Here is a 26477-nt window from a genome sequence, read left to right on the forward strand (position 1 = left end):
CTGCCTGTGGTCCCGGATCACAGTCTTTGGGGGAGGGAGTGATGTTTTCTCTTACCCGGTTCCACCTCCTCTAAGGCAGGCTCTCCACCCTCTGTCATATGGCTGTGTGGGTCTCTCAGACGTCTTTTGTGTTGTGTTCAGATGTCCTCTGTTGGCGTATGAATGTCTTTTTTGTTGTATGGTGGAGGGGAGAGATTACTGGGAAAGCTCACTCCACCATGACCCTGACATCACTCAAATTTTGCTTTTAAAAGTCATTGATTCATAATATTAGTAGCTAACATAACTGGAGTGCTTTATAGTTTATATAGTTTTCATAAATGTCTACATCTGCATTATGACATTTGATCAATCAAGGTACAAGAAAAGTTTTAATAAGCCAGATAGTACCCATTCAAAATATCCTCATCCCAAGTCTCATAATAGTTATTCTGAGTGAAAGAAGCTAGACATACAGAAAAGAATATATGTTGTGTAGAGGCAGAAAACTTTCCCCTTCTTTCTTTCTAGGCTCTTTGACTGGTCTGACAATTAAGTTGACATAAGACAGATTAGCAGGAGAAATACAAATTTAATTTTTACAGATGGGAGCCCCTTAAAAAATATGAGACTCTAAGACAGTCAAGCAATTGAGGCTTATATACTATCCTGAGCTAAAGAGAAGGGTGTAGGGATCTGGGACTTCTTGGGGAGGAAGACAGTTCACAGGAAGATGAGAAAAGCAAATGTTCGGTAAACAGATGTTTGCCCTGCCATTCAGATAAGTTCTCTTAAGTGTTCTAATATCGTATGTTACTTCAGTAGGTTTTTTCAAGCTGTAATTCTAAGTTAGTTGCTCAATTTCAAAAATTGAAATTGAAATTTTAAGGCTTGTCCTCTAATGAAGTAAATTTTCTTAAATATAATAAATACAAAAAATCTCAAATATGTCAGATTCTTTCTTAAAATAAAAACATATACTATAGTTTTGATTCTAAACCTTTTTATTCTTAATTCTGTCTTCCCAGAGTTGAACGTTGCTGACCCATCAAGAAAACCATTACAACTTCTTTAAACACTTTTTTTTGTTTTCTCAATAAAATGTTGAAGAAAAAAATGTTATCAAGGATGCAATGCCTTGTACTCTAGAAAACTATAGTCATTTAAATAGGGCTAATTACCCCCTTTCAAGTGTTAATGTATTTTTTGCTGAAACATGCAAAGAATTTTTATTTATCACGTATGTTAATACTTATATTTATTGGTAGCACAGAGTCACAGATAGAAGTGCAGGCAAGGTATTAGCAGGGTTCACGGGTCTAGCACAACATCTGGTACAGTCAGTTGTTCAATAAGGCTTCCTCATAGTTCTCAAATGCCAACTTTTTGTACAGTAAACTATCAATTAGTCATTTTTAAAGTCAATGCCTTTGTTTATTATTATTACACTACCGTTTTGCTAACTAAGGATTTCATTCCATTTTTGTTTTGTTATCTTTAGATTTTGTTTTGTTATCTTTACAGAATAGTATTCTTATTAAAAATTCCTAAGACTGGGCAATTCTAGCATGCAAAGTGTGATAGGACACAGCCAAGAGGACAAGAAACTGCAGCCATCTTCTAGGGATAATCAATTCCATCGCTGCTGCTCCTTGCAGCTTGCGGGTCCTCTTGTTATGATTATTGGGCTCTTATGTGGTTGTGTCTCACCCTTGGTCATTCCAATAATATACCAACTCCATACTCCTAACAACAATGCTACACTCACTCCCTCTTCTACTTAAAAGAATGTTAGATCTATAAATTTATATCAATTGTAAAACTCCATAATGTAAGCAAGCATTATAAGCTTAAATAGCAATAATATATTTTAAATGTTAAATAAATATTATGTTTAAATATTTTTAAAATCCCTCATGAGATTAAATTGCTTACTAAAAATTTCAAGAATTCAGTAAATAGCAGTCTCTGGTAACTTGGTTGTATGTAGCTCCATGGGAAAAGAAAAAGAAGTTTGCCTAATTGGGTTTTATAAAAATCTCACTATCAGCAGCAAAATAGTAATAAAGGTGTGAAATATATGTCAAAGAGTTGTCTAACTTATTTTAAATTCTCTCCTTTTGTTTTTCTCAAAATGGAGTCATTAAATCCTATTCTTAATAGTGGAATCATTCAGAATTTCATAGATTATAATTTTGTATTGGTATAGAAATCATAAAATTGAAAAAAAAGGTCTAGGAAGCAATTTTATGGACTATAGTCAAGTCAGAACTCCCAAGGGAAGGAAGGCAAATAAATGACATCACTAAGGGAAAATTTCAAATCCTAGCCCTAGTTGCTTAACCTTAATTACATCTTCTTGGAAAAAAAAAGTTTCCCTCTGGAATCTGAGCGTTTATACAAATGCCAGGGCTGGGCCGGTGGTGTAGTGGTTAAATTTGTGCACTCTGCTTCAGCGGCCTGGGCTTTGCTGGTTCAGATCCCAGGCACAGACCTACACACTGCTCATCAAGCCATGCTGTGGCAGCATCCTACAAACAAAATAGAGGAAGACTGGCACAGATGTTCGCTCATGGCCAATCCTCCTCACCAAAAAAAAAAAAAAAAAAAAAAAAGCCAATAATTTTGCAAATAATGAAGAATATGTAGTATTTCTATTTAATGGGTAGAGCTGATGCTATGACCTAACTGGAAATGCAGTGAATTTTTTTCTGTCTTTTTTCCAAAGGAAGAGGCTTTAGAGAAACTTAAGTGAAATATCGATACACAGAAACAACTGTCATTTAGTGTCTTTGCTTTTTTTTAGCTTTATTGAGGTAAAATTGACAAGTAAAATTATAATATACTTAAAGAGTACAACGTGATAATTTGATATGTATATAGAGAGTGTATATGTACATATTGTGAAAGGATTCCCACAATCAAGTTAATTAATGTATCCATCACATTTGCCTTTTTTTAATGAGAACACATAAGATCTGGTCTCAGCATATTTCAATTATACAATACAGTATTGTCAACCACAGTCACTATGGATTACATTAGCTCCTCAGACCTTACTCATCTTACAAGTGAAAGTTTGTACCCTTTTACCACCCTATCCCCATTTTCCCCACCCCCCAATCTCTGTTAGTGCCTTACTTTGATGATTTCTCACTCTTTCAATTCTAAATGTGCTGTTGAATTAAGTTTATATCTCACAATGACATGATTTACAGGACACAAAGTCCCTTTATTGATGTACAGTTAAAAAATCATCTCATAGAAGTTTCACTGTAACTGGTCAAAGTACTTAAAATGTTAAGCCCATAAATTAATGTCCTGGCTGCCCCCTGTATTAGTCTGCTTGGTCTGCTATAACAAAATACCATGAGCTCGGTAGATTGAACAAAAGACACATTTCTCACAGTGCTAGAGGCTAGGAGGTTCCAAGGTCAAGGTGCCAACCAATTTGGTTCCTGGTGAGGATTCTCGTACTAGCTTACAGCGGACTGCCTTCTAGTGTGTACTCACAGGGGAGAGAGAGTTATGTCTCTCTCTTCCTCTTATAAGGGCACTCATCCCATCATGAGGCTCCCACCCTCATGACTTCATCTAACCCTAATTACCTCCAGTGGCCACATCTCCAAGTATAGTCACATTGCAGCTTAGAGCTTCAACAGGAGAATTTTGGCAGGACATGATTCAGGTCATAGCCTCCCAAAGCATTTGTATAACTTTCATCATTTCTTGGTTTTCTAATCCAAAAACTCTTTATTTCTTATTTTTATGTCTATATTAAAAACAACAAAATAGTATTTTTAAATTGCTTTACTGTTAAGCACAATTCTAGGGTTTTTTTAAGTAGACAATTTTTTAGAGAAGTTTTAGATTCACAGCAAAATTGAGCAGAAGGTACAGACATTTCCCATGTACCTCCCGCCCCTCAGATGTATATCCTCTCCCGTTATTCACATCTCCCACCAGAGTGGTGTACTTGTTACAACTGATGACACATCATAATCACCCAAAGTCCAAAGTTTACACTATGGTTTACTCTTGGTGTTGTGTATTTTATGGGTTTGAACAAATGTATAATGACATGTATCCACCATCATAGTATCATCAGAGTAGTTTCACTGCCCTAAAAGTCTTCTGTTCTTTGTCTACTCATCTCTCCCTCCCCCTGGCTCAGTGAGTGCCAGATAACTCCTGGCAACCACTAATCTTTTTACTGTCTCCATAGTTTTGCCTTTTCTAGAATGTCATATAGTTGGAATCATACAATATGTAGATTTTTCATATTGGCTTCTTTCACTTAGTAATATGCCTTTAAAGTTCCTCCATATCTTTTCATGGCTTGATAGTGCATTTCTTTCTAGTACTGAATACTAATTTATTGTCTGGATGTACCAGTTTATTTATCCATTCACCTACTGAAGAATATCTCATTTGCTTCCAAATTTGGGCAATGATGAATAAAGCTGCCATGAACATCCATGTGCAGGTGTCTGTGTGCACATAAGTTTTCAACTCTTTTAAGTAAATACCAAGGAGCATGAATGCTGGATTGTGTGGTAAAAGTACCTTTAGTTTTCTAAGAAACCACCAAGTTGTCTTCCAAAGTGGCTGTACCATTTTGCATTTCCACCAGCAATGAATGAGCGTTCCTGTTGCTCCAAATCATCAGCAACATTTGGTGTTTCAATGTTTTGGATTTTGGCCATTCTAATAGGTGTGATGCCTCATTATTGTTTTAATTTGCATTTCTCTTATGACATACAATGTGGAGTATCTTTCACATAATTTTTTGCCCACTGTGTATGTTCTTTGGTGAGGTGTCTGTTAATGTCTTTGGCCTATTGTTTAATTAGGTTGTTATCTTAATGTCCAGTTTGAAGAGTTCTTTGTATATTTTGGATAACAGTCCTTTATCAGATGTGTCTTTTGCAAATATTTTCTCCCAGTCTGTGTCTTGTCTTCCCATTCTCTTGACAGTGTCTTTCGCAGAGCAGAAATTTTTAATTTTAATGAAGTAAAGCTTATCAATTCTTTCTTTCCTCGATCATGCCTTCTGTGTTTTAGGTAAAAAAAATCACCAAACCCAGGGTTATCTAGATTTTTTTTTCCTTATCTTCTGTGACTTTTATAGTCTTGTGTTTTACATTTAGGTCTATGATCCATTTGGAGTTAATTTTTATGAAAAGTGTAAAGTCTGCATCTAGATTCATCTTTTTGCATGTGGATGTCCTTCTTCAGCTTCAAAATTCATTTTCCTGAGAATAGTGGGTAGTAATAACAGTAGCCAACATTTGTTGATGCTTGCTGATGCTCTAGGTGCAGGCAATGTTCTAAGAGCTTTCGTGTACTAAACTCATTTAACTGTCATGACAACCCTATTAGATAGGTAATATTATTTACATTTTACAGAAGAGAAAGCTGATTTTCAGGACAAGAAATAGCTTGCTCAAGGACACAGAAGCAGTCAACTGAGGGAACCAGGTTTGGAAGCCAGGCAGCCTGGTTCTAGAGCACACCCTCTCACCCATTTATCTACAATAGACCTAGGCCTTTACAACATTAGATAATAAAAACCTTGTTTTAAGATTATTGATCTAAATAATAATTGGAAAAGGTAAAGGCAGTACGCTTCTTGCCTAGAAGAAAAGACAAGATCTTTAAGATAGAAAATATTTCACAACGATGTGTATTATATTTGCTGAAATATTTGGATTTTTACTTCCTTGAATCAATGTGTATTATATATGCCTCAAAGCAAATCTGAAGAAATATATCTCTGTAGACTGATAGGCAATAAGTGGATGAACACATGATGGAAGTATTTGCCCTCACAGTTTGTGGATTAATATTTTAAATTGCGTGTTATGATTAATTATGATTCATCAAAAATAATGGAAAGAGTTTGCTCATATTGTGCAAATGATTAACTATCACAGACTTGGAAAATCTATGATAAATCATTCTCATTTATGAGCATCAGACACTGGTGACATTCAAGAATATAATCTGCGCAGCCGTCCATCGTTTCTTAGTCTTGAATGGAGACCTTAATCTCTTCACACAGACAAGCTGAAGGCACAAATTCAGCTCGGCTGCTTTGGCTTGGTCACTTTACATTTACTGTGTCTAACTCAGATGTCTTTATATACCCAAAAAAAAATCTACTCACGTAAATTTAGTCTTCCAGGTAAAATAGTGTGATAACAAGCATATGAGTTACACAGGCCACACCAGATATTATAGGCCTGTGCTTACACAGTTTGTGCCCAGAGAACATGATAAAGCACAGTTATAAATATACAAAAAGTTATAAATCTTCGTTTAACTTAACAGAAGTTTTCACTGTTCTGGCAAACTGCCCAACCTACCACTAAGGTCTCTCACATTTTCCTTTATAACATTTCTTGTATTTATAACTAATAATTATAGCTAATAATTTCTACCACTTTTGTGGCATTTGAATCACTGCCACCTGATCCTCATGATCTGCCCTAAAAGCAGCCCTCAACTTTATCACCCAATTTCTTCTTCAGCCGAAAGCATGTTTACTGTAGTGTCCTACCATCACACAACACTTTATTTATGGATGTAAGACAACTTTTTCATTCTCATATTTCTCCATATCATAATGCTGCTGTTTGGATTGCACTAATGAAACAATCCAAAAGTGCCTAATGTCACTGGTTCCAGACTGGAGAGTTTTCTGGGCTGTTCTTGGCAGTGGTGGTGAAACCAGATGCTAAAAGGCTGGTATTCAGAAGCTGAACATTAGATGTTATAAGGAAAGTGTGCATGTGTCAGACTCAGAGTATGGTAACCCTGCCATGTGCCACTCCAACCAAAAGAGGAAAAAAAATAAACAAAGCTCAATAATCATCTTGGAGTCAATCACAGTCTGAATGTATACATTTTAAATAAAATTAAATGTGGATTTACAGTTAGAAAAGACAGTTCTCAAGACATTTTTTTAAGTAGTGCACATATAAAGCAGAAATTTATATAGCTAAATTTTAGATAGGTTGAACCATATGAAATTTCCATTTTAGTAGGTCAAAAACGGTCAAATATTGGCAACTTCATATGATTCTGCTTAATACTCAGTTCGTAAAATATAATAACCTTAATTTTTATTGAGAATAATGGGAAAGATCATTATGCAAATAGCTGACAAAAATAGCAAGACACAGCATTTAAAGTCACATCATCGATCTCATTTGTCTGGATAAAGTATCATGCATTACCTTAATTTTCAGCTATTGCTTACATCTCACACTCTCTGGAAGACTGTCACAGAGCAGATTAAAAAGTGGCAATATAAATCACAACTTCTGCTATCTAATACCGTGGTTTCCAAACACTAGGCTGACAAATGATGAGAGTATTATGAACTCTTTAGTTCAATAATCCAATATTCTACCAGTAGTTAGTGAAAGTAGTGTGAAATAAAACACATTCTGAAATAAATGCCAAGGTTAAAAATACTGCTTCAAAGTCTATAAACTTATTACATGCTATTATAAAGTGCCAACAGTTTTCTGTTCCCAGCACTTCTGTTTTACTTGAAATCGATTGGAATTACCACACTAAATCTATGTCTTTGAGAGCTCAGCATGGGAATAAGTCAGATTAAACACAATATGGTCAGCAAAGTACACTGTATAATTATTTTTTCTTATCATCCTAAGCTCTTTACTCAAATCCACATGTATTTAAGGAACACACTATTTTCAAATCACTGTGTGTGTGCTGTAAAGAAAACAAAAATCAAAAACCTTTTTTCCCTCAGGTTGCATTCTAATTTTAGAGACAAAATATGAACACGTGTGTGTGGGGGGGGGGGGGTTTACAGCTAGGTCGTATGCTTTGTTCTATTTTGTATTACTGATTTAATTTTTAAGAATAGTCTATTTTTGAGAGCGATTTTAGGTTCACAGTAAAATTGAGCAGTCTGTCCCCACACATGCACAGCCTTTCCAATGATCAACATGCCACACCAGAGTGGGACATTTGTTACAGTTGATGAACACTGACACATCATTATGACCCCAAGTCCGTACTTTACATTACTGTTCACTCTTGGTGTTGTGCATTTGATGGGTTTGGACAAATGGATGATGACACGTATGCACCATTGTAGCATCATAAAGAGTATCTTCACTGCCCGGAAAAATCCCCTGTGCTCCAGCTATTCATTCCTCCCTCCCTCCAACCCCTGTGTTTTGTTTTTTTTTAATTTTTTTATTGTGGTCTAAATAGTTTATAACATTGTGAAATTTCACTTGTGCGGTAATATTTGTCAAACACCATATAAAAGTGCCCCTGCATGCCTTGTGCCCACCCTCCCTTCTCCTTTCCCCTGGTAACCACTAAATTGCTCTATTTGTCTGTAAGTTTGTTTATCTTCCACGTATGAGTGAAATCATATGGTATCTGTCTTTCTCTGTCTGGCTTATTTTGCTTAACATGATGCCTTCAAGGTCCATCCACGTGGTTGTGAATGGGACGATTATGTATTTTTTTATGGCTCAGGGGTACTCCATTATTTATCCAATCATTACCCATGGGGCACTTGGGTTGCTTCTACATCTTCATTATAGTGAACAATGCTGTAATGAACTTACGGGTGCATAAATCTCTTTGTATTGTTAATTTCAAGTTATTTGGATAAATATCCAGTAGTGGGATAGTTGGGTCATACGGTATTTCTATTTTTAGTTTTCTGAGAAATCTCCATACTGTTTTCCACAGTGGCTGCACCAGTTTGCATCCCCACCAACAGTGGATGAGGGTTCCCACTTCTCCACAACCTCTCCAATATTTGTTATTTTTTATTTGCCTTGGTGATTATAGACATTCTAACAGGCTTAAGGTGATACCTAAGTGTAGTTTTGATTTGCATCTCCCTGGTGCTTAGTGATGTTGAGCATCTTTTCATGTACCTATTGGTCATCTGTATATCTTCTTTGGAAAAATGTCTGTTCATATCGTCTGCCCACTTTTTGATTGGGTTGTTTATTTTTTTTGTAGTTCAGTTGTGTGAGCTCTTTATGTACTATGGAGAGTAACCCCTTATCAGATATATGATTTGCAAATATTTTCTCCCAGTTAGTGGGTTGTTATTTCCTTTTGATCTTGGTTTCCTTTGCCTTCCAGAAGCTCTTTAGTCTGTTGAAGTCCCACTTGTTTATTTTTCCTTTTGTTTCCCTTATCTGAGTGGACATCTTATTTGTAAAGATCCTTGTAAGGCTGCTGTCAAAGAGTGTACTGCCTATATTTTCTTTCAGAAGTTTTGTGGTTTCCAGTCTTACCTTCAAGTCTTTGACCCATTTTGAGTCTATTTTTGTGTGTGGAGAAAGATAATGATCTACTTTCATTCCTTTGCATGTGGCTGTCCAGTTTTCCAAGAACTATTTGTTGAAGAGGCTTTCCTTTCTCCATTGTATGCTCTTGGCTCCTTTGTTAAAGATTAGCTGTCCGTATATGTACGGTTTTATTTCTGGGCTTTCAGCTCTGTTCCATTGATCTGTGTGTCTGATTTTGTACCAGTACCATGCTGTTTTGATTACTATAGCTTCATAATACGTTTTGCAGTCAGGGATTGCGATGCCACCAGCTTTGTTCTTGTTTCTAAGGATTACTTTGGCTATTGGGGTCTTTTGTTACCCCATATGAATTTTAAGATTCTTTGTTCTATTTCTGTGAAGAATGTCACTGGAATTCTGATTGGGATTTCATTGAATCTGTAGATTGCTTTAGGTAGTATGGCCGTTTTAACTATCTTTTTTCTTCCAATCCATTTACATGGAATATCTTTCCATTTCTTCATGTCGTTATCAATTTCTTTCAGTGATGTCTTATAGTTTTCCTTGTATAGGTCTTTCACCTCCTTGGTTAAATTTATTCCTAGAGACTTTATTCTTTTTGTTGTGATTGTAAATGGGGTTATATTCTTGACTTCTTGTTCTGTTAGTTCATTATTAGAGTACAGTAATGCCACTGATTTTTGTACATTGACTTTGTATCCCGAAACTTTGCTGTAGTTGTCAATTATTTGGAATAGTTTTCTGATGCGTTCTTTAGGATTTTCTATATATAACATCATGTCACCTGCAAAGAGAGAGAGTTTCACTTCTTCAGTGCCTATTTGGATTCCTTTTACTTCTTTTTCATGCCTAATTGCTCTGGCCAAAACCTCCAGTAGTATGTTGAATAAGAGTGGTGAGAGTGGGCACCCTTGTCTTGTTCTTGCTCTCAGCTGGATGGCTTTCAGTTTTTCTCTGTTGAGTATGATGTTGGCAGTGGGTTTGTCATATATGGCCTTTATTATGTTGAGGTATTTTCCTTCTATATGCATTTTATTGAGAGTTTTTATCACGAATGGATGCTGGATCTCGTCAAAAACTTTCTCTGCATCTATGGAGATAATCACGTGGGTTTTGCTCCTCCTTTTGTTAATATGGTATGTATCACATTGACTTATTTGCAGATGTTGAACCATCCCTGTGTCCCTGGTATGAATCCCACTTAATCATGGTATATGATCTTTTTAATGTCTTGCTGTATTTGGTTTGCCAATATTTTGTTGACGAGTTTTGCATCTATGTTCATCACCAATATTGGCCTCTAATTTTCCTTCTTTGTGTTGTCCTTGTCACATTTTTGGATCAGGGTGATGTTGGCCTCATAGAATGTGTTAGGAATGTCTTTGTCTTCCTCAATTTTTTGGAATAGTTTGAGTAGAATAAGTAATAAATTGTCTTTGAATATTTGGAAGAATTCTCCCAAGAAGCCATCTGGTCCTGGACTTTTATTTTGGGGGAGGTTTTTGATTACTGTTTCAATCTCTTTACTTGTGATTGGTTTATTCAGATTCTCTATTTCTTCTTGATTCAGTTTTGGGAGGTTGTAAGAGTCTAAGAATTTATCTATTTCTTCTAGATTGTCCAGTTTGTTGGCATATATCTTTTCATAATATTCTCTTATAATCTTTTGTATTTCTGTGGTATCCATTGTAATTTCTTCTCTTTCATTTCTAATTTTATTTATTTGAGCCTTCTCTCTTTTTTTCTTAGTGAGTCTGGCTAAGGGTTTGTCAATTTTGTTTATCCTCTCAAAGAATCAGCTCCTTCTTTCATTAATCTTTTTCACAATCTTTTTTGTTTCAATTTCATTTATTTCTGCTCTAATTTTTATTATTTCTCTCCTTCTGCTGAGTTTGGGTTTTGTTTGTTCTTCTTCTTCTACTTCTTTTAGGAGTGGTTTAAGATTGTTTATTTGAGCTTTTTCTTGTTTGTTAATGTGGGCCTGTACTGCTATAAATTTCCCTCTTAGGACTGCTTTTGCTGCATCCCGTAAGAGTTGGCATAGTATGTTTTCATTCTCGTTTATCTCCAAATATTTTTTCATTTCTCCCTTTATTTCTTCAACAACCCATTGGTTGTTCACTAGCTTGTTGTTTAGTCTCCACATTTCTGTTCCTTTTTCAGCTTTTTTCTTGTAGTTGATTTCTAGTTTCACAGCACTATGGTTGGAAAAGATAGTAGATATGATTTCAATCTTCTTAAATTTATTGAGGTTTGCCTTGTTTCCCAATATATGACCTATCCTTGAGAGTGTTCTATTTGCGCTTGAGAAGAATGTGTATTCTACTGTTTTTGGATGGAGTGCTCTATCTATATTTATTAAGTTCATCTGGTCTAGTTTTTCATTTAAGTCCACTATCTCCTTGTTGACTTTTTGTCTGAATTACCTATCCATTGATGTAAGTGGGATGTTGAGGTCCCCAACTATTATTGTGTTATTATTAATGTCTTCTTTTAGGTTTGTTAATAGTTGCTTTAGGTACTTTGGTGCTCCTGTGTTGGGTAAATACATGTTTATAAGTGTTATGTCTTCTTGGTGGAGGGTCTCTTTTATCTTTATATACTGCCACTTTATGTCTCTCTTTACCAGTCTTATCCTGAAGTCTACTTTGTCTTATATAAGCATGGCAACACCTGCTTTCTTTTGTTTGCCATTAGCTTGGAGTATTCCAAGCCCTTCATTCTGAGCCTTTGTTTGTCCCTACAGTTGAGATGTGTTTCCTAGAGGCAGCATATTGTTGGGTCTTGTTTTTTAATCCATCCTGCCATTCTGTGTCTTTTGACTGGAGAATTCAATCCATTTACATTTAGAATGATTATTGATATATGAGGGCTTAATACTGCCATCTTATTGGACATTTCCTGATTTTTCTGGATTTCCTTTGTTTCTCATCCCGTGTATTTCAGACCACCAGTTTGATTGGGTAGTTTTCTCTGTTGATTTTATTCGTTTTCTCCTTGTTTATTATAAATGTCTCTGTCCTAATTATTTGTATAGTGATTACCCTTAGGTTCTTATAAAAAGTCTCATAGCTGAGATAGTCTATTTTCTGCTAGCCTCTTATTTCCTAGACTATACTGATTCCATCCCTTGCCTCTTCCCCTTCTAAGTTATTTTTGTCATATCTTTTCCATCTTGTGTTGTGAGTTTGTGGTTAAAAAGATGAGATCATTTTTGTTTTGGTGTTTTCCTTTTCTTTACCCTTGATGTAAAGTTAAGTGTTTACTAACCTGATCTGATAGAGAGCTGCCATTTTCTGATTATTGCCTATCTATTCTCCTCCTTGCTCAGGGCTTTGTGGCCCCTTTCCTATTTTTTTTTTTTTTTTCAGATATGAGGGCCTTCTTGAGGATTTCTTGTTGCGGGGGTGGGTAGTGACAATGAACTCGGTTAGCTTCTGTTTATCTGGGAAAGTTTTTATTTCGCCATCATATCTGAAGGAGATTTTTGCTGGATACAGCATTCTTGGCTGAAAGTTTTTGTCTTTCAGGATTTTGAATGTATCTTTCCAGTCTCTCCTAGCCTGTAAGGTTTCTTCTGAGAAATCCACTGAAAGCTTGATAGAGATTCCTTTGTAAGTTATTTTCTTCTGCCTTGCTGCTCTTAGTGTATTTTCTTTGTCCTAGATGTTTGCCAGCTTCATTACTATATGCCTTGGAGTGGGTCTTTTTACACTGACAAAGTTAGGAGAGTTGGAGATTTTTTTCATACATTGTGGTTTTCATCTCTAACACTTCTGATTGGTTCTTCTTTATGGTTTCAATCTCCTTTGTGTAGAAGCTTCTGAATTTGTTAATTTGTCTTCCTGTGTTTTCTTGTAACTTGATCAGTTTTTTTATGATAGCTATTTTGAATTCTTTGCCATTTAGGTTATGGATGTCTGTTCCTTCAGGGTTGGTTTCTGGGTACTTGTCACTTCCCTTCTGGCCCGGAGCTTTAATACACCTACTCATACTGCTTGATGGGGTAGATTTTTGCTTCTAAATGGTGTTCTTATTAGGTCACAGCTGCCACGTACCACCACAGGATGGGGTCAGGTTCTGTGTATTCTGGGCCCGGCACAGGAAAGGGCTCCCCAGCTCCAGCCACTGACTGCTTTTCTCTCTGAGTGACTGATCAATGGCAGATTTGGAGCACTCTCTTTCTCTGCAGCCACTGCCAAGCTCTCTGCACTGTGCTCCAGACAATTCTGGGGCTGGAGTGCCAAGCAGGGGCCAGGGCACCTCTCTTGGTTTGCACTTTCCCCTCTGCAGCTGCCACACTCTCCACACCATGCTCTGAATGATTCTGGGGCTGGAGCACCAAGCACGGACCAGGGTGCCTCTCCCAGCTGCACACCCTCTCTCTCCTCCACAGCTACCACACTCTCCACACCTTGCTCCAGATGACTCGGGGGCTGTGCACTTTTCCTGCCACTGCTGCCAAACTCTCTGCACCTTGCTCCAGGCGAACCTGGGACTAGAGAGCCTGAGCCCTAACTCCCCCGCGACTACCCCATTCACCACACTGTGCTCCTGACGATTCTGGGGATGGAGTACAGAAGGGGACAGGGTGCCCTTTTCTCCTGTGCAACTCCCACTGCTGCAGCCTGTCTCTCTCCATGGAGCTCCTGCAGATCAGCTTTCACTTCCTCCAGAGGATCCAGCCCCACCACCACCTTCAGGTGTATGGCTGTGTGGGTCTCCCAAACGTCTTTTGTGATGTGTATATGTCCTCTGTTGGTGTATGAACGTCCTTTTGCTTGTATGTTAGAGAGGAGAATCCAAGGGAACACCTCACTTCGCTATGATGCTGACACCACTCACACATGTGTTTTTTAAATAAATTTACTTTAAGTGACATGTTAAGAGAGAAAAATAAAAGAGTTGCCACAAGGCAGTACATGATGGTCAGATGTATATAGCACAAATGGTAATTAATGTTAGAATTCAGAAGAGGGAAAGATTTCAGATTCCGTCCAGAGAAGATTTGCAGGTGAAGCAGGATTTGTGCTCCCTTTAAAGGATCACTGGTGTTTAGAAGAGGAAAAGGGGAGAGAGACTGCTTTCATTCTTGATGCCAGGAGATTGGTCTGGGTAGATTTTTGGAAAGAGAGTACTTAGGAATAATCTCACACCACCACTGTTTTTAAGTTTACCAGTGTTTCCTGTCACATTTTAGTTACTTAGAAACTTTATTACTCATTATTACCATCACCTTATTTACCACCATATCAACTTGCATATCAAAAATTCTTTAATAGCTTCTCAAAATTCCAATTGATATCATTTATTTCAGGTTCCCCAGAAATAATGCACTCGAGTAAATTTATAGCAGCGGCTTGGGATGGCTAGAAAAATAAGTCCCACATATTTGGGGACAAGAGAGCTCTGTTTCATTCATTTCAATATTTCAAAATGGAGTCATTGAGAAGCCTCTCTAAATTTAGAATACCTTCCACTTCCAGTTCTATCACAGATTAATATGTAAAAATCTTCTAAATTTTACTTCTGAATCCATAAAGAAACATGAGAAAAAATTTTGAATGAAAAGAAATTAAGACACTGTCTTTCCAGTTTCTGTATTTTCACTTGCTGCCTCCAACCACAGCTAGTGACCTCACACTCAAGAACCAATTCTGACAAAGTGTACGACAAATTTAAGACGACTACTTTCTTGGAATTTGGAGTGACACTTAGTGCTTTATTGCTTTCCACTAAGAATGATTCTAGGTCAACTTACCTGAAATTCAATTTTCCAAAGGAACAATATGTCAAATGATCACTTTTCCTCCTTGGTTAAAATTACCAATATACTAGAAACCTGCTTTTATTTCATTAGCCAAAGATTTATGACATTCATGTTGGATGCAGTCTTTACATAGATTTTAATTTATGAGGAGATCATAACATTTTAAGGATTGTTTAATTAATCTTTCCCCTGGTTTTCTGCTTATACTGCTGTTCCTGCAGTATGAAAGCTGGATAGAAAGAGGAAGCACTTTGCTGGGGAAGGAAAGAAAAGCCTGAGAGCACAAAGAACAGCCTGGACTACCGATCTCTGAAAAAAAGGCTGTGAAGTAGAGATTTCAGAGATAGGAGAGACGAGGATGGGATAGTGGAACAAGACAGAGGGACCAAAAAAAAAATTGAGAGAGGGAGCAGAAAGAAGAGAGATCAACAGGGGAAATGGGGGAATTGTGAGGGACCAGGAGAGAACAGCAATAGAGAGGAGAAGGGGAATAAAGAAACTTAGGAGCAAAGAGAGGTGAGCCTGAAAGACAGATAGAAGTTGATAGGCTGAGAGAAAAGACTACAAGACTGAGTAGAGGGAATGAGTGATGGGGAGGGCATAGACCAAAGGGCCAAGAGAACAGAGACTAAGGGGACAGTGAAAAACTTGTGTCCAAGTTGCACAAAGCAAGCCAGGTCCTAATAATCCACCATATAAGGTGCTGTAAGCATTATGAATATTTAGGAGAAAATAGCTTTTGGTAAAGTTAACTTTGGTAAATTTCTCATTTGTCATTCAGCAAAACATAGTAATTGATCATTAGGCAAAACGGCTGGCTTTCATGAAAACATCTCTGGGAATTTATTTCCGAAATAAACACATTTCATTGCAAATTTGCATATCATTGTTTGAATGGCATGTGCTTTGAATACCGGTACAAGCTTCCATTCATCCTCTGCCCTACTGTCACGAGGCTGTGTCCTCTCCTCTCAGTGTTCTTCCCACCACGTTCCATTTATTTCTTAAGGAATAACACTGGATATGAAAAAGACCATTGCAGTTCCTAGTTGGATGCTGCAGGATTCCTACAGTCCTTACCGGGGTATCTTCTTTACAGTGCTAGCAGATTTCTACTGAAAATAAAAGTGTTAACATCTAAGAGTTTTCAAAGCACAAGTAAGTTAGGTGATCAGGACCATAACCGTTGCTGTTTATTTTTAATTTTTATGAGGAAATTGGTGCTCAAAGAAGATAAGTGAGTTGTTCAAGGTCATTAGGTAAGGCTTGCAAAATCTGAAACCTTAAGCAAAGTCTTCTTGCAGAAAAGCCAATGCTTATTTTTTTTAATAATATCCCAACCCACTCTCCCCAAATACTACTAGAGATCCACAGTTCCCATAATGGCCATCATTATGGGAACGGCTATCGTTTTCTGGGGCCGGCCTGGTGGCATAGTGGTTAAGTGCACACACTCCACTCGGTGGCCCAGTGTTCACGTGTTCAGACCCCCAGAGCAGACCTAGCACCACTTGTCAAGCCACACTGTGGTGGCATCCCACATAAAATGCAGGAAGATTGGTACAGTTGTTAGCTCAGCAATAATCTTTCTTCAGCAAAAGGAGGAAGATTTGCAACAGATGTTAGTTCAGGGCCAATCTTCCTCACACACACACAAAAAGCAACATTTTCAAGTGAGAAAATACAACAGCTAGAATATATGTGATGATTTGAATGAATAAGATTGATTCAAAAGGTACTCCTCCCACATTCTCTTCCTAACAAAGATGTCTTTTAGCTTCTCCTAATATTTATTGTTATAAATCTAGTAACTAGGTTCTCAGTTCAACAATGCTCAAGTACATATGACTAAAATCAGAAAAAAATTGAAATAGATAATTTATTGGGTTATATTTTCCTTTAAAAGCAAAGCTTTTTTTTATGGTGTGAATTAGATACACACCATGTTATAAGAAATGGATAAGCTAAAAATTACTATTAGAATAATGGCTTAAAGAAATATATTAATGTGAATGTGCATAGGTACCCTATTAACAAATTCTGATATCCTTTTGGCTTACTTAGAGCAAAGTCTTATATTTAAAGAATTCCGAAATCAGCCCTGGTTCTGAAAAAAACTGTAATGTCTGAGATTTGACTCTTCTTATTAGCTAACAAGTTAGTCTGTCACAGTTTTGTGAATGCGGGTAAAACAAATGAGACTCCTCGGGGAGAGGCGGACAGTTTTTACTCACACCAATAGCTGTAGCCACAGTATCAGCATTTTTGTGCTGGTTCCCCAAGCCCCAATTACTACAGAGTGACATGCAGAGGGCCAGGTGACACAAGCACACACTATGGGTTGTCTTACAGGAAAGGAACCCCACGCTGACAGAACCAGGATCGGTCATGATGGGCAGTAATCATGCTTGCTCTTTGCTCCAGAAAGAGACATTTTGATTGTACCAGGTAGTAAGCATGGCTGCACTTTGCTCTGGAGAGACACCATCTCTATCTTCCAAGGTACTGTACAAACATCCTTGAAAGGACAGTCCAGAACAAAGAGCAGTCAGAGTCTCCCTAGTAAGATGGATGAAAGCACTAGAAACCCATGAGAATTCTCTCCAACAGGTCAGTCAGCAGCTGCTTCAAGCTGTCTGTTAGGTTGTTCTGAAAATTGGGATTGTTGTTTAATTAACAACCTAACTTCCTCGTATATCCCTTAATTGCAAGTAATTTTACTTGGAATGTAGTTTCTTTCTGTTATTCTCTCCATGTGATTCCACTGGAAAGAAAGGCAAACTGCCATAATAAACTTCAGTTTAATCCATTTGCTGTAACTATGTCTGATCACAACCAGAAACACTGATTCTCTCCCAAAGGTTCAAACCTAACTCAGGCTCCAGGGCGGACTCTGCCCATTTCAGACCTCAAGTGATTTTGCATCGATTGAACCTTGCTGCAAGCCTGCTTGCTCCTGGGGTCCTGCCTTGATAACTGCACCAGTGCATCTGTTCTGTCAGACCGGCATCTTGTTTTGCTCCTCCGGATCCCCTAAGAGCCTAAGTCCCAGACCTAGCCCCAACCCGGCATCTGGGCCATGCCCCAGCTGTGACACCTTTGTCACTGACTAGTTGCCACCATTTTCATCACATTTGTCCTGCTGCCCCTGCTTTGTCCTGTGCCCCACTCTTCTACTTGGGGATTAACTAAATTCCTTTGCATGGTTTTCTTGATGCTAATCATCTATCTTAAGAACCACTTTGCTGTTATCACCTACCCCCGTTCGTTTATTCAACAAATAGTTCCTGAAGGACTACGAAGTTTGTGGATCTGGGCCAGCCTGTGAGTTTGCAATGGAACCCTCAAATACTCTATCTGACTGGTCCTGATTACCTGACTGGTACTGTCTGTTGGCTTCTCCTGAACAGTGTATATGTTTCAGGTCTGGCTCCAGGCTCCAAAAGCCCATTCTGAGAACCATCACGCTTTCGGTGTACAAGATCCTTCCTTAAATTCCCCGTATCTGTTATAAGTTTCTGTTTGAAAGGCTTTGTTTTGAAAATTTTAATAGCACTAGATGTTGTAACTGTCAGTCAGCATGTTGATTTTCTCATAAAATACTAAATTGGAGAGATATTGTGGTATCCACCTGCCATGGTCTGTTCAGTTCACAGTTATTTTAAGGTGTTGTCATCTACACAATCTAGTATTTTCACCTATACAACCCAATATTTTCTTCCCAATGTTAAGGTCTTTGAATATTTTGAAGTTTGTTAAAGTTACATTAAACCGTCATTGAGGCTTCATTCATTCTTGGGAGGTTTCCACAAATGAAACTTTACATATCTCCAGCCCCGTGGTCTCCTCTTGTCTACAAAACAGTACTGTACAGTTGTCTAATTTAAGAGCTCTTTTTAAAAGATCGATGAAATAGCTTCCCTTCTCAGGTTGTATATGTATATATTTAAGTATGTTGTATCTTTGTGTGTATCTGTGTGTGTGTGCGCGTGCGCACTCCCTCTGATGTGGGTCATTATGGTTCACTGCTAAAGAAGGCCTTGCCAATTTCTAATCAGCTTTAAAGGAAAAATAAATGGTTTACTTTGAAGCAGTCACAATTTGTAGAAATTTTGAGCCCCAAATAGAACAAAATGCTAGAGGATTGTAAACACACTAATTTATAATAAATAGCATAATATACACTAACGTGATCAATATATAGCTAACATGCTGTGGATAACATATACTCTCATATAATAGGGTATCTGACCTAGGTTAATGATATAGGGGGCTAAAATCCTCAGCTCATGAACCACAAATCAAAATAATTCAGTTTACTAAGCAGAGAAATTGGCAAAGGTCGCAATAACCTCATGGTGTCAATTCAATTCTGCCAGAAAAGCACAAAGCCAAATAATCAGGAGACGTGATCTTAATGTCAATTAGTCCTTTCTTCTGTCAAATAGAATCATTTCTCAATCTTAAATTCTAACCAGGTTAAAAGGCATTGTCCAAAGTTCATTTCTAATAAGCTACAAATCCTTATGACAAATGGTCATGTAAAAGAAACAGAGTTTTACCTGAATTATGCAGTTCCACATCCACAGGAAACCTTTTTCTGATTAAACTTCTTTTACCCTTGGACTCTTCCAACAGAAACAACAATTTATGTATAAAAACTACTACTCCTTATCCTTTCAATTATTGTTTTCCTCTTTCATGAATTTTAGTTACTTACCTCAAATCCTTTGAGAAAAATGAAGTATAAATAGATGAGTAGATGAACAGATGCTGAAAATAGATAGGCAAGATAGATAAGTAGATACATACATACACACATGCATATATACATACACATACACACATACATAAACACACTCATATATACCTACATACATAGACAAGTGACCCAGCACTATTTATTGAAAAATCTGTCTTTCCTCACTTATCTCCCAAGCTACTTCTGTCATATATCAAGACTGCATACATGTGGATTTTTTTCTGGGCTCTTTGTGGTGCTCCACTGACCTGTTTGTTTACCTCTGTTTTAATTGCTGCAATGTATAATAAATATTGACATCTGATGGAGCATGTGTTTTCGCCATTTACTTCTTTATATGTGTCTTCTCCATTCTTGGCCCTTTGTAGTTACAAATATATTTTAGAATCATCTTCCAAGTTCTACTGAAAACAAAACAAAACCCTATTGAGATTTTCATTGGAATTACATTCAAGCTCTAAATTATTATTGTTTTTCTGACCCATGTTTGTGGTGTGTCTACACAGGCCTTTCTAATTTCTCTCAGTGATGTTTTATAGTTTCTACATGGCTGGTGCTGCATATCTTTTGATAAATTCGTTCTTAGATATATGATAGTTTTCATATTATTTGAATGGTATCTTTTTTTTCCTTCTTCTTCCCCTCAAAGCTCCCCAGTACATAGTTGTAGATTCTAGTTGTGAGTGCCTCTGGTTGTGCTACATGGGACACTTCCTCAGCGTGGCCTGATGAGCAGTGCCATGTCCATGCCCAGGGTCTGAACCAGCAAAACCCTGGGCCGCCGAAGCAGAGCACGCGAACTTAACCACTCGGCCAAGGGGCCGGCCCCTGAGTGATATCTTTTTAAATTTCATTCTCCATTTCTTGCTAGTATATAGAAATCAAATTGATTTTTTAATAATTCAATTTAAATAAAAAAATTTGCTAAACTCTTATTAATTTTAATAATTTGTGGAGCCTCTGATTTTTTTATTTAAATAATCTCATCAACTACAAATAACGTCAGTTTTGTTTCTTCTTTTCCAATCTTTCTTTTTCCTTGCTTTACTGAACTGGCTATCACTTCCAACACAATGTTGTCTACCTGTGGCGAAAGATGAACCAACCTTAAAGGAAAGAGTATGACATTTTCAACATTAAGTATATTATTTATTGTGAGTTCATTGCAGATGCTAAATATCTACTCTAATTTACTTACCATTTCTTTTAAAAAAGATTTAAAATTTTATCAAATGCATTTTCTGCAGTTATTGATAGGACTATAATCCCATATTGCTGGGAATTTCATTAATTGATTGACTAAATTTAAGCTAAGCCTGAAATCCTGGAAGAGATCCAACTTTGTCATAACATCCTTTTTTAAAGATTGAGATTCTGTTTGTTAATATTTTGTTTAGAAATTTTTCATCTATGTTCATGAATGAGATTGGCCTATAATTTACCTTTGTTGTACTGTTCTTACCAGATTTTGTATCATTACACTACTCTTGTTATAAAAGTTAGGGAGTTTTCCCAATTTTTCTATCATCTTGAATGGTAGAACTCAGTAGTAGAGCCAATTAGGGCTAGAACTTACTAGTAAGGCCAATCTTGTGAGAAATTTTTGATTATTGATTCTACTTCTTTAATGACTTAGAACTGTCCAGGTTTCTCTTTCTTCCTGAATAATTCTTTTTCTTTTCTTTTCTTTTTTTTTTTAAGTACAAGTTTTTTGTTTGCTTGCTGGGAAAGATTCATCCTGAGCTAACATCTGTCACCAATCTTCCTCTTTTCGTTTTTCCTCTCCAAAGCCCCAGGATGTAGTTGTATATTCTAATTGTAAGTCCGTCTGGTTCTTCCATGTAAGCTGCCGCCACAGCATGGCTACTGACAGACAAGTGGTGTGGTTCCATACCTGGGAACCGAACCCAGGCCACTGAAGTGGAGCATGCCAAACTTTAACTTCTGGGCCATCAGGGCTTGCTCTTCCTGAATAATTCCTGATAAATTATATTTTCCTAAGGATTTTTTATTTGGTGTACATTTTCAAATTTATTGATATGTCACTAATAATACCAGTCATTATCTGTTTAATTTCTGGATACCTCTAATCGTGTACTTTTCTCACAGCTGATATTGACAATTTGTGTCTTGTCTTTCTCTTCTGCTTATTCTTACCAGAGGTTTGTCAATTTCTTTAGCTTTGAAAAATAAAAAGACTTTTGCAATTGCTCATTCTCTCTGTAACTTCTGTCATATGTTTAATATATGCTCCCTTCTGCTATTTGAGAACATGGATTGGCCACATCTAGAATTATCATTATATATATTTTTTAAATATAAATTAGCTTAAGGTAGGTTTCTCTCACTTCCAACTGAATAAGTCTTGATACAATAAGTAAATATGATGCCACTCAAAATGATAAATTTAAAAGCAGCATTAAAAAGTAGCATTGACACAGTGCTTTAAGGATTTCTTACTTAAGGTTTACAAAAGTGCTTCAATATACGTTTAATTTCAAGCAATCCTGATATAAACTTTAAAGTAATTTTTATAACTCATTTTAGCATTGTGATAATCAAGGTCTGAGAATTTTCCAAGGCCTCGTTACTACTACGTGATAGAGCATAAACTTGAATTCCTGGCTTTAAAAGATACGCTATTTCCAAAATAATAGTATTAAGCATATTTTCACTTTAAGTTTTATTGAATTGCTTGTTGTTACTATTATTTTTCATAATATGATTACTAACTCTCTTCCATGAACTATTGTGAGCTTGTTTTGGCAAAAACTCTTCAGCAATACAGGGTCCAGTACTTTCTAATCCTCACTGACCTGATTGCTCCCATAAATCCTGCTCACATGGTCTCCTCCATGGTCTATAAACATTCATTTTACTGCAATCAAAATTGCTATAATATTCCTTTAAGAACCTCCCAAATATTAGTTCTGAATCCTAATATCTTTTCAAGCAGTGGAACCCTTTCTGTATGACTAGATTTTAGTCTCGGGGGCACATAGTTTTATTTGTTTACTGTAGACCAGTCTTTAAAATATTTTTGACTATGTGGTTAATTTCTGAATTCACATTACCATTATTTCTAGCACCCTATCTTTCCTTGTCAATGCATGTAATGGTGTTTGCTGTCTGAGAAATTATCATCAACATCATCATCATTTATTCTAAAAAGAAAAACTAAAGACTCTTCTTTTCAGATGTGCACACTTTCAAAGACTTAAACGGATGACAGATGCTGAATACTTGCCTGTAGAGTGAATGTAGCTTAATAACACCAAGGATCTCATGAGAAAGTCAACTCTTGGTTTTACCCAGCAGGTTGTTCTCACTTCCCTTTATGAAAGGATGGGTAATGTTACTTTCAAGCTTACCATCACATTACAAATGCTTTTCTCAATTACCTCTTTTGTTTGTTTCACTGGCTTTCTGCTTATCCTTGCTAAACAAAATGTTTGGATCCCAGCAGAGAAGCCCTTTGAGACCCACTTAAACATTGCCTCTGATGTTAAGGAAAGGACCCCAAAAGAATAAACTGCTTGGCATCCACATGAGAGGCAAGCTGTCAGTTGGCATTATTGAGAAGTTTTAGGGTTTAATTGAGCAGAAGATCAAAATGGGAAACTAGTATTCGGGCTCTGCCTTTGTCCCATCTTCACAGTGTGGCTTCGTTATTCCAAAATGAAAGTAGAAAGGCTGTTCTTATTAAAAATAAATGAAGTAGATCATTGGAGTTTTCTATATAGGGAGAAAGAGATGGTGAAGTGTGACAAAGGAGTCGTGCTGACGGTTCAGGCCGTCTGTGTCAGAAGGACATGGCTTGGAGCATCACTTGGATGTAGATTCTACAATGATAAGCGTGAAACCAAGGAAACAACTCCAAATGGGCAAATAAGAGGAGACCTAGGAGAGACAGTACAGCACTCAGGAGAGTTACAATTGGCTGGAAGCAACTCTGTACCCCTGCTACTGTCGAATCCCTGCCACCACCAACACATGCACCCCCAAAACCTACACCCCCACTTTCCGGATTTATTTAAGCAAGAATACTGAGCTCTATTGGACATGCAAGAAACACACCTCAGTGCTGTTTGCCTTACCCTCTTCAACTGTACTGGTACCAAAGTTGAGAAAACAGATACATTTTTGGCTATGTTACTTGTTTCTACAGCCCCTTCCAGAAAGAAACTATATTTATAATCTTTGCACTTCTGTTTAAAGGAATATTTTTCAACATCAGGCTCTCCTGGATCTTGAAACAAATTCAGCATTAAGAAGCCTATATTATAATGGCATGGAGAAAGCAGAGTCCGTGCCCAGTGATGCCTGACCAGTATTCTGCCTCCAACTCCCCAGGAATACAGAAAATACTTTTCTCCAGCAGAGCAGATGGAACATAAACAAACTTCCTGCTTCTAGTCTTGCCCAACTCCAATCCATTATCCAACCATCACAAGAAAAATCTTTCTAAACCTGAGCACTTTATTTACCAGCCAAAATTCTTTCAGTGGCTTCCTATTTACTACACAGCATAATGTACCTGTTCATAGTGCAACTATTCATCCTTCACTCCAACTCACCCAACAAGTACCAATTTTTATTCAAAACTTTTCCTGAACTAGTGAGCAGAATTGAAAACCCTCTTCTTTGTGCTCCACCCTACCTGGGACACACTTCTCTTATATCACTGACAACATCCAATCCCATTTACATGTTTCCATGATTATCTTCCTTAATAAACTTTAAGCTCCTTGAGGGCAAACATGGGATCTAGCACATTGTAGAAACCCAATACTTAATTGTTGAATGAATGAAAGAGAAAGAGAGGGAGGAATCGAGAGTAATGATGGATGGGTTAACCTTGGCCAAAAATAAAAGAACACACCTTCATCTCCAAACGATGGGAAGCAGAGGAACATAGGTAATGACGTAATAGGAAACCAAGAAAATGAAAAAAGAATCAAATATCTACTCTATGGAAAACTAAAATTTGTACAGGAAAGGAATATTGTATACAGATAAGATGAACTGAGAGCTGATCTGAGCAACTGCAGCTCTGTGCTTATCTCCAGGGTGCCTGGAACCATAATACTGACCGTTGGCCAGGATTGGAATCAAATGTACTGCCTACGGATTTACAATGTGCAGTTTTAATTCTGAAACTTCCCTCATGGCACCGAATAGCAAGCTGTCTACATTGTTTATTGAAAATGTAGAGTGATGGTTTGCATCTGGTTTAACCAATTACATAGCCTTATTTTAGCTACTGACTGCTAGTTTATAAAAGATTCCTCAGGAAACTTGTGCTTAGCTGGCCTGGGACGAAGGTCTCTCACACATATCTTGGCGAGTTATAGTCCAAAGACAAAGCACATTCTATAAAATTGAGGAGGGGATCATGGGGGTCATGCCCAAAAATCTAAGACCACTCTGATGTTTACTTGTGCTTCCTTTCTCCTGATGTTCGAAAGCCTTTACCTTTATCAAAGCCACATATGATTATACCCTGCGGAGTCCTCTCAGTTCTCCAGCCTTCTGTGATTGATGCACTTTGCGCATTGAGTAGAGTATGACTAAGACTCCGGCGAAAAGAAAGATGAAGAAAGGGAGATGTGGACCTTTGATGATAGGCTGACTCCCGGGCCACTTCTGGTTTGAGATCACGCAAGTGCTGCCACCACCGATGCGAGGGAAAGCATATCAATAGAACTTGGAGGTGGTAAATACTGAGCCAAGGAAAATAGTTACATGGGTCAAAAAAGAAATTCAGGTAGAGCAGAAGTCAGCCAAGAATTCCGTAATTTTGGCTACTTTGGAAAAATGAAAGTAGCAGAAAGAACTGAAGGTGCAAAGTCCGCCAAATTATGATTGGCGATCCTAAAGAGGAGAGAGAGCATGTCAAAAAAGAATCGAGGAGATATTTCTTTTGATCAGAATGTGGCTCAGTCTAAATGAGAATCACTAAAAAAGACTTTACAGGTTTCAAAGGAAGGAAATCAAAGACAAAGAAAATAGAGCAAGTTGTTTGCGGAGTGACAGAAACAGCTTCCCGGGAAGCCTCTCCTAAAACGGATTTTACGCATTCAGATCTGAAGAGCTATTTCCCTTGTATTAGGTACTGCTGAATGGAAGAGTATGCTTGGTCTTGCTCAGGATCTTCAATTAGTTGCAACTTTTACAGAAATGTGGTTAGAAGGTCAAATTCCCAATCTGTAGAGGTGCATAAAGGCAAGGTACATAAAACATACCTGCAGAGGGGAAATTAGATAATAAATGAAATAATCCTTCTGAAGCTTCTGAAATGTTGAAAATACCAGCAACTTTGGATTGGCCTTGTGATGATACTAAAGTATCCCCTAATTTTATGCCTTTGCCTCAAGTAATTATTGATGTTATGACTGAAGAGTTTCCAAATACTTGGGTTCCTTATGTTACTCTACTGAGAGATGAGCAGGATTACATAAAAGAAGTGGCCATTGACCTCTTGGCTCATTTCCCATAAGAAGGGTTGAGTGATGGAAAAGATTAGGATTATTCAGAACAAAGGAAAAAATAGGGATAAAATGGATGAAAAACTCTCAAGACATTGAGTGAAAGTGTTCATATGGCTAATCTAAAAAGGTACGGAAAAGAAGGAGATAGATGG

Source organism: Equus przewalskii, chromosome 17 (assembly GCF_037783145.1).
Source record: "Equus przewalskii isolate Varuska chromosome 17, EquPr2, whole genome shotgun sequence".
Lineage (NCBI taxonomy): Eukaryota > Metazoa > Chordata > Mammalia > Perissodactyla > Equidae > Equus > Equus przewalskii.